This window comes from Thermobia domestica, chromosome 8 (genome assembly GCF_964235325.1).
Source record: "Thermobia domestica chromosome 8, izTheDome1.hap1.1, whole genome shotgun sequence".
Taxonomy (NCBI): Eukaryota; Metazoa; Arthropoda; class Insecta; order Zygentoma; family Lepismatidae; genus Thermobia; species Thermobia domestica.
This window is the reverse complement of record NC_137461.1, coordinates 37,729,526-37,743,689: the sequence shown is the minus strand read 5'-3', so window position 1 is coordinate 37,743,689 and position 14,164 is coordinate 37,729,526. Positions and strand designations below refer to the sequence as shown.

The 14,164-nt window shown below is 31.5% G+C and overlaps 1 long non-coding RNA gene across 1 annotated transcript in view; it reads right to left on the bottom strand.

Annotated features, from left to right (window-relative positions):
- LOC145691651 (uncharacterized) overlaps window positions 1-10,056 on the bottom strand; it is a 113,200-nt gene extending 103,144 nt beyond the window's left edge. The window contains exon 1 of the long non-coding RNA XR_014132464.1: window positions 10,023-10,056. This is a non-coding gene — a long non-coding RNA (uncharacterized LOC145691651). The remainder of the gene's footprint in view (window positions 1-10,022) is intronic.
- Window positions 10,057-14,164: the final 4,108 nt, after the last annotated feature.

Sequence of the window (14,164 nt, the reverse complement as noted above, 5' to 3'; positions counted from 1 at the left end):
CTTTAGGAAATTTGTTCTGTTTATTATTAAATATCTAATTAGGTCTTCAATCTGTAAAAAGTATAGAAAGAGATAATAACATTTTCCGGTTCTTGACTTGTTTCATAAGAGGTTCAAGAAGGTGCGTGAATTATTTTTTTTAACTCTTTAAATAAACTATGAAATGTGTCAATATTTTTAGGTTTGCAACAGATTGTCTTAATTTTCTTATGTATTTTCACTGAATACTTTTATGGATTTGTTTTATATATATATATATATATATATATATATATATATATATATATATATATATATATATATATATTGTATTTTTTAAAAAATCAAATTCTAAGAGCCTTTTTAATTCTGAGCAGATACATATGTTTCTTTCTTATTTTTATTATATTTCTGGAGGTCATTTTGCAAAGTTTGTAAGGTCTCATTTGAAGGATATTTTTATCTTTTATTGTTTTTTAAAATTATTCCCTCGTCTTTTATTTTCCTATCATTTCCTTCTTTTCTTAAATACTTAATTCCTTCCTTACTACGTATACGGCATTTTTTTAAAAAAAATAAAACTTGGTCATGGCTTGTTATCTGTGTCATATGTAAATTTTTATGCTTATTTTATTTTCATCAGTATTACTAGCTTCATGAATCACTGTATTTTACCTGATGCGTTTAACATAGAAATACTTATTTTGAATTTGTAATAACAGCTACATAGTGTCTTTTTGATCATTTTTTCTTTCTCTTAATATTTTGTAAACTGTTATAACTGCATGGTCAACAATAATCTATTTTTGAATTTTACACTGTATACTTTCCCAATATGACATACCTTTTCTATATGCATGTTAATTATCCTTCTTTTACTATTGCTATTTTTGTATTTCCCAGTTTCTAACAGATACTTCATGTTTTTATGTTATTTTTCGGAACCAATATTTCATCCATTTCATCTATTTTTGTATAATCACTAATATGTTGTTAATTCTATTGGCATGCGTCCTATGCTTGCAAAAACATTTTTCTTTCTTTCTTCGGGACACCTGTGGCTGCAATGCTGTTTGTTTCCAATAAACATATTTCAAACATTGTTATTATTATTCACGTACTTTTGAACATGCACGGCGAAATTACTGCAAAGTATGTTTTATTTCACTATTTTCTCCTGGACTGTATGTTTTTCCTTTTTTAGTGGGCTTAATTTCTTTCTTGGCCGTCGCATAAATGAATTTCGTTGTGCATTTTCGGTTGTTCCAAAGATCAGGACCAAGCTAAGTAATATTTGGCTTCTAATTTTAGATGGTCTGATAGTGAGAGGGTAACATAGGTTCAAATCCCGTTCATGCGAAAGTTAAATTTTTACAAAGTGATTGTGAGGAAACGACTTATCAATTTGGACAAACAATACGTAAGAATGTGGAAGCAAACACCTGTATCATGATAGAAACGATTTACGAATGTTGGTTGGGAAAGGGCAAGGGAATGACCAGGTCATTCCAAAGACATCATTGATCTGCAGTATACACTTTTCATTTTATCGTTCTCAGTAAGAAACACTACACCAAATGTTAATTCAAGTTTGGCTACAGCAATCGGTGGTGTAGTAGTATCGTGCAAGATTTTCAACTGGAAAATCTTAGTTCGATTCCTCATCAGGTAGTATGATTTTTTCGCATAAAATAATGGCTCCAAACAGAGATTCATCTTGCGATGGAGAACTTACAAAACATCACTGACTATAAATCGAGTAATGAGTGTGTGCATTTACATCATACACTGGAATGATAGGTATGTTTCATATTTATATTCGTCCCCCTCTCTTTCTTTCCTTCTTTCTTGACTTTTCCCTATCCTGTCTTTGCATCTTTCACTTCTCCCCCTCTCTTTTACACACACAAACGCACTTCATGTTCCAAAATTAAAATGGAGCAAGAGCTCTATATACCTGGTCTGGAGAATGTAATTAACTGGGAACTTCGGCGTCTTGTCTTTCGTGCTCTGGGGATAACTTACCCAGTCCTGGTCACCTCTGACAGAAATACTGTTTAAATGCAAGGGAACAAGTAAAATCTCTTTTTTATCCTCTGGGTTATCGAGTCTCAGTCGAATTACGAGGTCACTACGGATTTGAATCCTTGACCCAGTGGTGCTTTACATCATCCGACTGACACGATGATCCGTATGAGCTCTTAGCGTGTTCATTCTATCAGTGCAAAATTATGTTATATCTGGAAGAGATGAAATGTATGTTGGGTGTTCGGAACAAATACATCTTCGAAAAGACTAGAAAATGGTAACCTCTTTGGGCGTTTGAAAACAAAATTTTATTTATTATAGCTCGACATAAAATTTGTTTCCATCCTATAATTCAAGGTGTTTTATTCACGTTGAAATTTGAAACATGCTACATCTATGAGGAACATAATTTTTTTTCCTTTCGAACATTTGTAGCTGTTCATTATGATACAGTTTGGACTTTTAATATAGGGTATTTCTGAGAGAAGTTTAGCAGTAAGATAGCACTCTTCAATTTTCGCTTTCTTTCTTACTATTTTTCTATTCATTTCGGTTTTTTTTGTTTTGTTTCGTATTTGTTGTTTTGTTCAGTTTGCATTAGTATTCTGAAATGGAGGATATGACCAACGCTGTCTAATGGGTATATTATAACGTATTTTGGATCGGTACGTCCAATGAACACTACCGAATTTGCAAGCGAACCATGTGGAAAAAAAGCATGTGTGTTAAACTTTTAACATTATCCTAGATGTGTCTCGGAGATATACAGTTCTACCGGAAAATGAGTATGCTATCCATTATGATAGTGACATAATGAATGTTTAAAGCACCCTCTATATATTCGAACAGTTCTGAAAACACATGGAAAAACAAGAAAATTCAAAGTTTCTGGAAACGGAACTTTATAATGTTAGGTTATTTTCTTACTACGTTTGAATCCCACAATTTTATCTGTTCTCCATTTTCTTTTTCTTTTTCTTCTTCTTCTCTTTGCTCTCTGCTCTCTCTCTCTCTCTCTCTTTCGGCCTCATTTTTGATTCTCTGTGTAATAGACATCCACTGGTTTCATAGTTTCACTGTGTGTTTCAGTTTCTACTACATGAACCTATGAATCTTGATTCGTCTCGGTTTTGTTATTTCATTTTATCGAAGGTAATACATGTGTAGTTTGAAATAAGAATTGCGCTCATGTTATTAGCTAATTTTTGTATGGGGCGAAGAAAGGAGGAGAGAGAGGGGTATCTTTACCTGCCACGATTATGGGATAAGAAGGTGTATATTGTGTGGCCTAACTGCACTGCGGTGGCTGTCGCAATTTTTTGATGCAGAGTGTACAAACTAAAGTTACATTTCTATTTGTTGTAAATCGTTTTTTGCAAGTTTGGTGCAAGTCTAGGTTTTCGTGCAAACGAACTTCAGATTTGTAGTCCATTTAAGATGTCTTTTGAGAGCTATGCCGAAATAAGTAACAGTGTTTTGAGGCTGAAGACGAGCGGAGGTGACATAGGTTTCAAAGTTGCCAGAGCTGTGAAAGGCATTAATGTGCTTGTGCTTTGAAAGTCTTAAGTTCTAGTCATCTTCGTTTGTACCATTAGAGAAATATGTCAGTAACAAATTCCAGAGTAGGACTTTTAGACTCAGAATTTTTTCTAACATATCTAGTTACATAAGCAGGTATCGCTAAGGAAGAATGGAAGATTTATATTATCATACATTATGGTAAAAAGAAGATTTTTTTTATTTGTAGGGTCAAGCATACTTCAAACAACTTGGAGTTTAAAATAATGAAATACCTCATTCCTGACAAGTTTACATTTAAACAAACAACAGGACGTAAAAAGATATGAAAAGAGCTTGCGCCATCTACGGAGAAATCTTCAATAAAGCACGAAAATAGTGTTCGTTCAATTAGAATATTTAAGCAATATATATATTCTCCAGACGTTGTTTGAGTCAGTGAAATATTATCGAAATTGAATAATACTTTTGCATCATGAACACCAATATTGAAAGTAGTTTTTTGTATCAGTTTCGGTTTCAGTAAGAGGATATGGATTGTTAAGAAAAATCTACTGTTCTTTTAAGCCACGTTTAATCTACATACGAATGCAATTAGCGGTTTTCAGTCAAAACAATTTCAATAGATGGCTAATGTGTAGGTCTACTTGGATAATTATATTAGTAAATAAAATAATTTATGCGCTTAAAAATATTGAAACGGGAAGGAGACAAACCTACTGCTTGTGATACTTTCTTGTTATGATACGGTAACCTTACGTGACTACGCCCCAAATTGGCTTAGTGGCCACTCGAGACCAACATCTCACCACACAAATTTTAGCCAATTGTGTCCGGATTTTCCTGGAAAAATACGAATGTGTAAGATAATAACGACTTTACTATAGCGGTAATTTCTACACTCTTTGTCGTACTTTTACTCCACGTTATTGCTGTCTCCCGTGGCGTATTTAAGATTTTGTTTCGGGGGACTTTGATAACTTTCGGGGAGGGGGGCGCTTTGCCTGAAAATGTGAAAAGTCTGCAAGATATTTCATATCATTTAATATAGTAAGAAAGATATCGGGGGGCTTAAGCCCGGAAGCCGCCCTAAATACGCCACTGGCTGTTTTGCTTCAGTTTTGAGTGACTTGAATAATGCATTAGATTTTGGGTAATATGCTAAGCATGATCTATTTTTGCCATTTCTGCTAAAGCCATATGAGACCACGTTGGACCCATAATTCGATACGTAAAGTTTGATGTGAGACAAACGTAGTCTCACGTGGCATTTAACCTGTTAAATAAGTAAGAAAAAGAAAACATTTATACTTTCTTGTTCTACATGTGTAGACTAAAGGCAAGTAGAATAGAAGTAGTTTTTAAGTATTAACAATCAGGGGCAAAGGAGATGGAAGGTCGCGGAGGAGACGTGTGGTTCCCTCATTTCGAGAAAGGTATTTATTGCATCCTCACCCTTCCTAAAATGTTACAATGAACAAAAATAGAGACGGGGAATGGAGTGACGTCATGCGTCCACTAACTTTTCAGTTTCCCTTTTACTCCTGCTTACAATCTCAATACTTCGATAATAAAAGAAAGTAGATTCTATTCTTGTGTAGCACTAAATCTATAAATACCTAAATTGTTATTCGTTATTTGTGTTCTGTATGGGTTATTAATGAAAGTGGAGGTGAACTACTAGAAGCGTACATTTCCGGTTTCAACAGTAAGTGAGTGTGTAAAGCTTGGCTAATGTTCAAGGACTGATAGTAAAGCTCGTAAGTGAGTGAGACAATTTCGGGATGGCTGGAACGATGAACCACGATCTTACAGGCACATTGCAATTATCATATTTCGCGTGCACAAGAGATCAAGATTCTTGAAAACAGATGCTTCACTATTTCCACACTATGGGATAATTTTCCGAAAACTTGAAATTCTCTTCTCTACAAAATTGTGTCCGCTTTACTTTTCTCTCAACATGGTAAGTTTCTTAATATTAACGGGAATTTTGCTAAGAAAAATCTGCATATTTTGGATAAAATTTATTTTTCTAAACTTATAAAAATATTTTCTCTCTTAAAGATTTGGTATTTCACGGGTGTAAATCATGACCTATAACCTTTCTTGTTTTAATATAATATCAATTATATTTTTTCTACGTATTTCTTGCTAAAGCCAGCATACTGTAAGTTGTAAGCATATTATTGGTAGAGTTCATTCAACCTGAAACAGACCTCAGAAATGAATTTTTTGCTTTCATCACTTCACAGTCTGCAGAAGACATATATTCGATATGGCTTGTATTGAATAGAATATACACAGATGTTTCGTTGCTAATATTACGAAAAGTAACAAAGTACGTTTGTTAACGATATTTCAAAAGGATTTTCTAAAATATTCAGCACCTCAGACAAGGTGTCACAAGTATGATTATACTAACTTATGTGATTCTCTATTCTTATGCATGAAAAGATAATAATACTCGTTATTAAAAATGATTCTTTATTTATGCATCATCTATTTCTATATTGTAACATAGTTAAAGTAGAATATAAGTAAATTTACAGATTTACTCTAGCATCAGAAACATAATTTAACTCCATCCTGCTCCTAGCCCCAGAATGGGAATCCTGAAACAGAAAAAGCTAATTAATCTTTGATAATTAAAGTCATGAGAACATTCATATTATTTTATCCAATTTTACTATTAATTATTGAAATTATGAAGAACTCTTACTTGTGGTCTAGTTTATTATACAGACTCCTCCTAATATTAACTTTTTATTTAAAGTCTGTCTCCTATATTGTATCACAGCCTGGTATCTTTACAATTTTGTGCCTTTTGAAGATAATGGGACATCCATATTCAGAGAATTTACAAGAACGTTGGAAAAATTTACGATATAAGTGTGAGATTTTTTCGTTGCTTATTTGTTAAAAAAACAAGAATGTAATTAATTTACAAAAAACGAAAGACGGACATTTTCATCTTTACAGAAAATAATGTCATATAATGTTATAATTTTAAATTGTTTGTATCCTCAGTATGGCGTTGTATCATACGGGGATTAAACTATAGTAAAGTCGAATTTTACGAAGCTTTTCTAGAAAACTGTTTGGGAAATATTGCAGAAACGAACACATGAAACCCGTATACACTATGATTAATGACAATAGCTGTCAATCAACCGTTGAGTATCATGCAGAGAAATTGAAGAGAAGAGTGGAGAATTATTGACTAGCTTTCATTACTGTCGAAACATACAATACTATGTGAAGCAAAACCATATACCAGTAATAAAATAAGAATTTAGTAACAAGAAACATTTATCTGTGGGCTTTAAAATCAAATGTTAAAAAAGGGACAGTAGTATTTTTTTCCTATTATGGAATGTATTCTGGGAGACAGAAACAAATGTATCACACAATAATAATGTATTATTCATAAAGGTCTGCACGGGCCAGAATTTTTAGCCCGGGCTCGGCCTGGCCCGTGAATTTACAACTTGAGGCCCGCCTCAAGTCCGAAATATGTTTTAGCATTTTGTCCCGAGCCCAGCCCAAGCTCATTTGGTAATCAAAGAAGCCCGAAATAAGCCCGAATTACAGAAACTTAATATTTAACGCAAAATTGTGTTTTTATTTACAGCAATTAGATATTTAATTTTGAAGTTGTGCTTTAAAATTTCACCAGAAAAAATGGTGCAATATATAACGTTGTGCAGTATATTTGCAAAGTAGGTCCGAGAAAAATGGTTGTATATTAGAAACATTTACGGCCCGAGCCCGAAGTGATATATACTTTGCATTCCCGAGCCCGTGCGGACTTCTAAGTACGCAGACGAAACCAATAATGAGCCTATAGTTCCAAGTAGATTGATTCTCCGATAATACTTAGATATTGCTATATTAGTTCAGAACAGAAAGAGTGCAGCATCTACGATTCTTGATTCTAAAGGTGTATTTAGAAAAATATCAAATAATTATTTCTACATATATACTATTAGAAACAAAAAGTCGTTTTAATAAGCGAATAGTGTTACAACAATTCCAAAGTGAGTTGATTACTTTTAAGTTATGAAATCATATTGTGGAAAGTAAAGTAAATGACGCACTGATATAATTCCTTTACTCACCCCAATAATGGTATCCAAATCCAAAGGTGTCATCTCCTTTCAGATCGCTAGCTTTTTTTGTCAATGTTGGTCTCTGTCGAAGCGGAATTGGAGCTCCTTGAGGGTAGGCTACAACAATGCATACAAACACTGTTACCAAAGTGAAAACAACCTAAGGAAAGAAAATTCAATTTTGTTTTATTGCTATTGGGTACAATGCATCGAAATATGTGAGGAGTGAAGCTATTCTAATTAACAAAAAGGAACAAGTAAAAGTTCTAGAATAAAATATTAGTACTCGTAATTGAAGTTTCGGTCCATATTGGAGAACTAAATTTGTAGTTCTTTTTTTAACCAAGAATGATAATTCTAAGTAATTAATTTACTGCCAGTCTTTTTAAATTATAAGTGGTAGTAATTTTTAAAAGACATGCGTATTTTACAGAAATTGATTACGGATTATGTACAGGAGTGTTTAAATCTATTTATTTTATAAAAAAGAAGTAGCTTATACACGTCATTGATTTTAAATGAGTGATTTAATATTTTATAAATAACGCATATGTAAAAGTCATTACTTAATTTCATTTTAAAAATTTGGTATATCATTTGTAGAATTAAGGATAATCATATAATTGCTTCTAGAACTAGAATTACGGAATATGGCTGCCTAAAATAGTCCTTAAGTAAACACACGAATTTATTATGGCACAATGACGTAATATTGTTGTGGATGACAACGTTAGAAAGCAAGCGCTACATTTAAGTTATTCACATATTTTCTTTCTTATACATACTTGATCAAGTAGATATATAAAATAAAAAATCAACTATTTTTCCAACTTCATGAAATGCCCTTATCCGTAAACCACAGCGAGCTGTTTCTACAGCCATACCTTTCGTATTTCAGAATATTTATAGTAAATTGTATTTATAATTATTTGTAAATACGAGATTAAGATTTACAATTGTTCCTGTAAATATTGGTCCCTGGTATATAAAGTATCTTATACTTAATGAATACTAAATATTCTAAATATATAGAGGAAAACAAGGGTAAATATCGGTTTCTGTATTTACACTAATAGCTTCTTTGCGCTGTTATTCGCCATTAGTACAGGATGAATCATCCTTATACATCTTTTTATAAGGAACAAAAAAATGGTCCATTTTTAAAGTAATAATATTATGTGATTGTTCATTTATGTCTTCCAACAAGTAGAATCATATCTACTAATTTGTAATCATTTTATCACAGCAAGAATGGTTAGCGATGATGAGATATGTTTTCAATTATTCCTTTTATGGGTCAGTGACGCATTCTATCCGCTTCCTTACTCGTATTCCTTTATTGAAATCATCAATCCAGTGTCCGATATTAATTGCCATAGAAACAACCTGTTAGAGTATACCAAAACAAATTATATCCACTTAGAATTCGTGGAACAATATTCGATGATCCGTGTAATTTGAAGTATATGAAAGCTTCATACTGCGAAATAAAACTGACATTTGTCCGAAGAAACTTTCCAAGCTGTAAGAATAATTTAATTTGAAGATAGAGGATAGCATAGGAACTACACTAATGAACAAAATCACCTTTCAACATCCTTACATTATCTGCATACATAATTTTACTTTAGGCTTAAAAGGAATAATAGAGCAGCGTATTTAATTATTTTAAGCTCAAACATTTCCCTTGTTCCAAATCTGCAAATTGAACAACTGCATTAAACAAAAACGTCTTTTGTAGAAACATAAACATTTATTACAAAGTCCATGTATGGGCTGTTCAACCAAGTTTTTGCACAAGGCATGAATTTTGTGAAATAAATAAATATCGATAAAACGAACTTACTAACTGTACAGCCTATAGATCACAAAGGTTCAATACTGTAGTGATAAAACTTGTTCACTGGGTTTCTGTTTGGTCAATTATATCAAGTTTCTCTTTTGAATTCCTATGACTGGAAAATCAATTTAATATTGTTATCTCATCTGGACCTATATTTTTCTAATGATAGTTTCCGATTGGGTTTGCAGTTGTAACTACGAAAGGGTTCCTACTTTCATTCATTCTAGATAAAAACTACCTTCCGCTTTTGAAATTAGATCAGTTATAAAGTGATCTCTTTCAGTGTATGATATTCATGGTTCGATTGGAAAAGTTGTCAGTTTGTGATTGGAAAAAATATTGAGAAGGAAATACTCGAGTTTGCAGTTTCTTCAATCCCATGTGCTTTTACATTATTGCATATTGGATTTTATCACTAGTTAGATAATGTTATTGTAATTACATTTGATTTCCATGACAATACATTTATATTTAAAGCTGTAGATGAATTCAATATAACTATTACATAAACATATTTTGTATTTAAATAAATACAACTTTACCTTTCCGATCATTGTAGATCTAATAGTTTCCTTTCTAAACACAGAAGATAAGTTTTATAGATTTGACGGATTGCTAGCGTCTTATAGGTCAATATAACCTTGATTTTTTTTACTTTTACAAATTCACTTGTCAAATTAATAATCCAAGAAATACAATGCATCACAATGTGCAATTAGAAGAATAAGAAATGGCATTATGTGATGCGTGAAGCTCCACATAATACCGTATAAACTCAGTTGAAAAACTACTTTAGAAGAGGAAACGGTGTATATGATTTAGAAGAAAAAACAAAGAATTGGTATGAAAATTATGATAATACTTCATATGTGTAATGTTTTAATGGTAGCATCTCTCCGTAATTTTATGAGCAACTCGTTTTATGGTAGGAAAACTTAAACCATTTACGATGGTTATAAACAATTGCTTAATTTGCTTCATTGGTTATCAGTCAAATACATCTGAACTAAGTATCATGCGTTAATCATTTTTACTGAACATTTTCATAGTTGTGTGTTTTAAAGGATAAATAGTTGAACAGCGTAATAAACAAACAATGTTTTCAACAATTCTTAATATATTAGTGGATGAAGTCTTTTCCAACCCTTCTCCGCAATACTTTTTGAACATTTTTCCATGTTGCTCTGCAAATTTCTTGATTTCGTCATACTACCTTCCTTGTGAGTCTCCCTTGTCGTTTCTTTCCCTTTGGTATCGAGGTAAGATTTGAGGTGTATTGAATAAAGCTTTATACACCATGTAATCCCATATCGCTTTCCAATTAACATTCTGATGTATTTTATTTCTCGAATTATTTAATTGATAAGTGATTCATTAAGCATTGTTTAATTCAAGGTTAGATTGCACTATAAGACGCTAGTAATCCGTCAAATCTGCAAATATTACTCCAATTGTTAGGAAAGAAAAACGATTACAATGTTTGGAAACTTAAGCTATTCTATACAAAATAAGATCTTTTTATGTAAGAACTATATTTGTTTAGTCTGCAAAATTTTGTACAGGTATTATCGTAGAAATGGATAACTAGATAAAATAGTTAGAACAAACTATCCTAGTAGACGATAATTTTTAATTAAAACCATAGAAAGAACACTAAATACAAAACTGAAGAGTTTGATAGATACCTTTCAAAATGTTGTCAATCTTAAATTGACAAATTGCAGGATTTAGTCATTAATATTTCACAGGAAAAAGGATCAATTTGCAATTGGTTAAAAATTCTAATCTGAAGGACATTTATATATGCAGCACGGAATAAAGTAGCAATGCTTTTAAATTTTTAGGTTAAAACTCAATTCGAAAGAGACATTTAGGAAGGCCTGGGAGTAGATGGGAGAACAATATTAACAAGAATCTTACAAAAAAGGGAATAGAAAGTAGAAACTAGACCCAATTAGCTGAAGACAGAAGGTAGTTAATCATTTTGTAAATGCAGAATTGTACCTTCCGGTTCCGTAGGTCATAGAGTGTGATAGTTTATACGGCATATATATATATATATATATATATATATATATATATATATATATATATATATATAATTCAGAAATGTTACACTTTGAGCAGAAACTTTATAAAATGACGTGATAACCAACATTGTAGGCGCTGATTAGGAATATTATTAAGTATTATACACTGTTAAAAATACTCTCTTAAATCTGAGAAACCGTTTCTAATCTGTGCATCAAGAATATCATTTCCTAAAAACAAGAGTTTGGATCTCTCATTAATAGAGCAACCCACATTATGGTTTATTTTTGGTTTAATTACGCTTTATTTTTTCCAAATATATGCTTTATTGTTAATTTCAATCATTATTTCACATTAATACTGTATAACGTACAATATTTACTATACATTAAATATTCTAAATATCTTGATCTATATATTAGCTATTTTATGCAACCACTTTCTTTCATATTTAATGAACTTTCTACTTAATGCACTGTAAAGAGATATGTTTTACTCGAGTCAGTGTTTTCTATCACTTATGTGCGCCTTTGAGGTGCATATGTACATAAAAGGAAAGTAAAATATGCCACCAAGAAGTACAGAAGTTCAAGAGTTGCACGTAACAATACAGTGTGGAGTTTTAGTATACTACTCATTGTTTTCGGAGGGTTTTCTTCTACTTTTCCTTTCTTTTGGTCTCCACATCAAAGGACTAGACCGAAAATTTTACAGTAATAAAAACAAGCTTTCTATTCTTACATTGTTATGTTCTCAATGATTTTATATTGTAAAATTAATTTTTAAAAAATATTAATGCAGTATGTTAAACTTGCAGTTAAACAGAATTTTCCAAATATTGTGCTATATATTTTAAATTATGCTTTATGCTTTATTTTCTAAAATTCTGCTTTATTATGCTTTCAAAATTAGTTTCCTCTGAACCCTTAGATAACCACAACAATGTTCAAAGTAGCAAAAATATGTGTAAATTGCTGTTATCCTTTATATGCTTTTGGGTTGCCCTACTCGTTAATGAGAAATGAAGAAAAGTAGATGAGGTTGTATAAAGAGCAAAGGGAAAACATACTGTTAGTTTCCTTATGAATGAGAATTGACACATATCATTTCTAAGAAAATATTATTTCGGTGCACAGATAAGGAACTGTTTTTCAATTTTTAAAAAATATTTTTTTAACAAAGTATATATAAAGATGTTTTTCATTTCTTGGACATTTTAAAAGAAGAAAATATTTAATCTTAAAACCATTAAATACCATTCTATTGTATCATTGTTTTTGAGACGTAAGTAAACTTATTTGAGAAAAAAGTTCAAGAACATGAAAAATAATTGTTGAGTTGTATTAAATCTGAATACTGATAGCTTGTAATAAAATCAGTCTTAGTATTTGATAGGAGGCTTCGAAAAAGAAATGTGTTGCGTTTCGATGTTCAAAATCTTGGTAGATATCCAAACTATTCGGATAATCCAAATTTATAGATTCTGATTCAAGATCGATGAAAAGCTCTGCTTAAGTCAATGGAAACGACCACACAGAGATAACTATTATTAGAGTTCCCGCTACTCGTGGAGATGTTAAGAGAGTTACTCTATTAACAAACTCTGTGGAGATAATTGTTCTAGTTATCAATAGCAACAAACAAAAATAAAAAAAATGTTTTCGTTTAAGAGCTATTAAGTGGAGTGATGGACAATTTTATGAAGCCCACTAGGGTGGTCCTATTAAGGGCGAAGATGGATTTTGTCCCTGAGATGAACTCATCTCAAACAACATTCCTATCTCCCTTAATAAGATTTCTCTTCATGTGTTTTGCTCTATTGCGATTAATATTCGCACTGACTTTTAAAGAAAACGTAAATGAGTAGTTGAAACAAGAAATTGCCACTTTGAAAACTCCTTCTTATCCCTTACCATTTTACATCTGATAGTTTATAACGACTTACCGATGGTAGTCGTCAACCTGGTTCGGCTTAGTAAGATATATAAATCTCGAGTGGTAGTAATCTTCTATAATCATATACTATCGTTCTCACCTTTTATATAAGAATGATAACGTCGTTAAACAGTGCGAAAAATGGTTTATTAGATGATATATTTTAGAATATATTTTCCTTAACACTGTCAAGCACAGAAACTTGCTGACTCGGTATCCATAAACATGTACATAGCAACCACTATCCCATAATAATATCTTACATATCTTAAAAACATTCTTCTTCTGTTTTTATTAAATTAACATTCTATGAAGCATAGTGCATATGTATGAGCACTTTCTGCCCAAGGTACAGGTAAATATTACTCAATCCAAAGTATTTTGTTATAAGTTGTCGAAAAAATGACAGGCGAATAGAGTCATAGAGAATTACTTCAATTCCACTCTTTATCTACTGTCTGAAACCAGATGTACTATCATGATTTATCGAATACTATTGATGAAGAAAACTGCAAATAGATGATTTGAGTGTAAATGCACAAATCAATATTTGCATATTATTTTATTATATTCAAACTTCTTAATTTTAATTAGCTTAGTTGCTTAAGAATGATATCCCATTAAAGAAGCAACTGTAAGTGTTAGTATATTTAGGAATAGTTGTAGATAAGAGGTTTCACATATGATTACAGAGGAAAATAGAAAACATTTCAAGAAG